We start from the raw sequence: 4,313 nt of genomic DNA on the forward strand, positions 1-4,313 counted from the left end.
TTCTGTTTATCTGAAAATATTTGTACACAACACTCATTCTTGAAATGTAGCTTTGCAGGTTATATAATTTTAGAGGGACAATGATTTTCTTTCAGCATGTTGAAGATATTATTTCTCTGTCTTCTGGTGTCTACTGTTGCTTTAAAGAAGATGTCATTCTAATTGTTGTGTCTTTGTACTTAAGCTGTCTTTTCGTTCTGGATAGTTTTAAGGTTTTCACTTTGTCTTTGTTATTCTACAGTTTCACTACAAAGTCCATTGGCCTTTCTGAATCTGATGATTGGTATCTTTCATAAATTTTAGAAAACTGTCTCTCCCCATCTCTGTTAGCAACTGTGGAACTCCAATAGGCATTTATCTTTCACAGTTTTCAATTTTTGCATTACTCAAAATTCCAATACTCTTTTTATTTTTAAACATATTAAATAATATCAGTTATAGTCTATGTCAGATATGTCAGATAACTCCAACATCTGTAGTCTTTGTAGGTCAGATTCTACAGTTTGTTGCTTCTATTGACTTTCAATCATGGTGGCTTATTCACTCATATATTTAGTCATTTTTCATCATTGACACATGTTCCTTAGAACAATTTATCTATGGTAATTCTTTTGAATTCTTTAAAGTCTAGTCTTCCAAATAGTATCTCCATTGTTTCTGCCAGACATCTGAGGGTACTGTTATCTAAGACCTTTTAAATTGCATTTCACCTTGTGGTTTTTCAGGCCCAAATCTGGTAGAGTGTGGGTTTATGGTTATAGATCCTTAGGAGAGACATTTCTCCCACTTCTACCAAGAGCCAAGATCCAGAAATGTATATACTCCTACAATATCTCTTTATTTATTATTATTTTTATTTTACTTTTATTTTTCAAGTTCACATCCTGGGGGTATTATCCTACAGGGTTTCTATTGGATTTGTATAAGAGTCAGAAGTCCTTCAAACACTTCTCCTCCCATTCTCCCATTTTCCCGACCAGGAGGCCTCCCATATATAATAGGATATTACTTTGAGAAGGAAAAGGAGGCCGGTAAATATCAAGCCCAAATTTTTCACTACTCTAGCATGGTAGGATCTGGAAATCAGACTTTATTTGATTTAAGGCAAACAAAATACTGCCCTAGGCACTAATCAAGAAAAATATGAGTTTCCTCACTTTCAGCATGAGGTAGTTTCCTTTGCTTTGATCTTCTATAGCAATGTAAATCAAAGAATCTAAAGAAAACAACAACAACAACAGAATAATAAACTGGGGAGACAAGACATCTAGTATAAGACAGCAGGTGATGACAGAGTATTTCCCCCAAAGCCATCAGTAACTATTATATTCCCTTCTGCAATTTCTCCCAAATTCCAAATGTGTTGATGATTTATTTACACAAAGAAGACTTAAACAAAAGTAGTTGCCAAGTAGATTGTAAGTTCTTTGAGAGCAAGAATAATACCTCCTGGTTCTAGAGAGAAAAACAAAAAATATAGATTACTTAATTGATTGATAAAGTATATCATATAACCTTTCATTGACAGGAGACAATATAACAGAGAGAAAGCACACTGACTATGAGTCAGGTCTCCTGGTTTCAAATCCAAACTCAGTTACTTGCAAGAAATATGATCTTAGGCGAACCTTACCTAAGCTCCATTTTTAATCTATAAAACAGAAAAAATAGCAATGGCTTTGCTATGAGGAGTTGCTAAGCTAATTTGGGTGAAGTGATTACTATAGAAAGGAGTATGGAGGTTCAGAGAATCTTTCAAGAAAGCAGTTGTAGAGAAGTGGGCTCTGACCAGAGCCTTGAAAAATGGTGAATATTTGGATTGTCAGGAAAAAAAACCTAAGAAACTTCTCACATAGATGCATTCAGCTTCCTGATTCCAGAGGGGTTAGCAAAGCTCCTAAAGCCACTTTGTATTTCAACTTTTATCCTAATTCATGGAAGAAACACCAAGCAGTACTTACATTCTCAGACTCTGGATACATTGCCTGGGATCAAATCACAGCATCATAGGTCTACCTGGCTAATTGCCTATGTAAAAAATAAATACATAAATAAAGATGAAACCTCAGATTTTTTAAATCTGAAAATCAGGAGAGTACTTACTTTACAGTGTTGTTGAGAGGAGTAAATGAAACAACCAATGCAAAGGGATAATATAAAGTAACTATTCAATAAATATTAACTTTAAACTCTTATTAACATTATCATTTCCCACTAATGTTTCCTTCTCAAGTCCTCACTCTCTGGAGTATTGCTACACTTGCCTGCTCTGCCTTCCTCATTCCCCCTTTGCCCTAGGAGGAAGGACACATTCCCTGATTAAAGGGGGCATCCCGCAAAGACTGACTATGAAGGCAAGTCCACAATAGATGGAGAGACAATGCAGTCTTGTTCAGAGCAACCACCAACAGTGATGACAACAGCCAGCAACAGGCTGGGGTCAAAGGTCAGCAGTCCCTCTGTCACTCCATTCTTTTTCTGGCTCCCAATGGAGTACACAGGAACTCAATCTCAAATCTCAAATCCAATCAAAGCCCATCCATACAAGCCCAAAGTAAGACACAAAATGAACAAATTCACAAGGCAAAACAAAGCTCTCACTCAGTCTTCTGAAAAGTAAGTTCACCATCCCTTTGGTGGTTGTGGAAACACGGTGCAGCCAGCAGCCACGTGGGAGACATTGGGGGAAATTGGTGATTCAAACCTTGGAGGTGGGGACTACAGGTTAGCAGGAAAGCTAGATGGAAACCCTGGACACCCTCAGGAAACACCAGAATGACAGCGGCCATGTATCTCCAGGTAGGCATCTGAGGAAGCTTAAAACACTGTGTGAGCACAGAGGGTGTTTCTGACAAAGCTCCTTTCTTGTCTCTGTCTCATGGAAAATAGGAATATCAGCTCCCTTGGAAGCCATTAGTGTAGTTGATGCCCTTCCTACATTGCTCAGGGCACGTGCATGACATTTGTCCTGGATGCAGCTGGAATCCGTCCTTTATGGTGCATTTTATCCCTTGATGCCATTGTCTGCTGGGAGATTGCCCGGATACTGAAAGTGTGTAAGCAATACTTTTCAATTACTGTACTATACGTTCTGACACTCTGTGAGGCCTTCACCAATTTGCTGCACAATCTGTCTTGATAGTATCCACAAAGCAGGCATCTTGATAGTGTGGACAAAGTAATTTCTCTCTTTTGTTGCCTAGGAATCCTTTTACAGGCTCAATTCTCTAAATGAGCTATGCAGATGAGCATGTGGGAGAAGCTTGAGCGGTCTCTACTAAAAGAGGATGGGAGTGGAAATGGAGAAATGTGGACAGAGCCCCTGTAATGAGTTTTGGCTAGCAGATACTCTGCTCCAGGGAAGGATGTGTCCAGATCAGGGAAATCCAGCAATCACATCAGTATGAATGACTCTGCTAGGTATACTTGGTACCCTGCTCCCCTTTAATGTGGTTGGTTAATTTGTCTTGGGGAATAATCACATTGTGAAAGCAACTATTGCCAAACATTGTGCTCAATAGTTTAAATATATGACTTCATTTAATCCTCACAGTAACCATATGAGGTTGATATAGTTGTCTCTATTTTACAGATGAGAAAATTGACATTTAGGCTTAAGGAATTTTGGTAGAAGCTGGAATTCAAACACAGGCTTGGGAGAGTCTAAATCTCAGTTTCTCGAAATATAAAATCTGTCCTCTTCTCTCTGCTGCAGCTTGGAGTGGTTTTTCAGCAGCTGAGGCTGACACAAAGAGTCTTAGAAGAACAGAGGCAAAGGATTTGGTCACTTTTTATAGTTCTTTGGATAATAATGATACATAATTCTCTTGTTAAAGTTCTATAAACTTATATTGTTTCAAGACAAAGTTATTTCTCCCTGTTCTGACCAGTCCCGTGTATCACCAGAGGAGTCTGGTCTAGTCACCTCTCTGCTTGGAAACCTCCCAATGCCTCCTGATTATCCCCAGGCTCATGGCCACGCTTGGGTGTCCAAAGCTGGCCACACCCTGCCTTCCCAGGCTGACTTCCTACTGCTCTAGCCGCCAGCCCCGGGGTTTCAACTCTGTCTGTGAATCTCTAGAGAAGCCAGGATTTTAGATCAGAGCAGCTCTGCTTTTAACATTTTGTGGGTCTCCACAGAGTCTCATTTCAAGAAAGATTCAGAAGTTTTACAAAGTTTGAAAAGTACTTCTCTAACCCCTCTACACCCCAGATCATTCACCTGGATGAATGAATCTCCGTACTGTACATCTCTGCTCAAGCTCACCCTTCTCTTGAACCGCTCTCCCTTCCAACACTGCTTTTCAATATCT

The sequence above is a fragment of the Balaenoptera physalus genome (assembly GCF_965194825.1).
Source record: "Balaenoptera physalus genome assembly, chromosome: 10".
Lineage (NCBI taxonomy): Eukaryota > Metazoa > Chordata > Mammalia > Artiodactyla > Balaenopteridae > Balaenoptera > Balaenoptera physalus.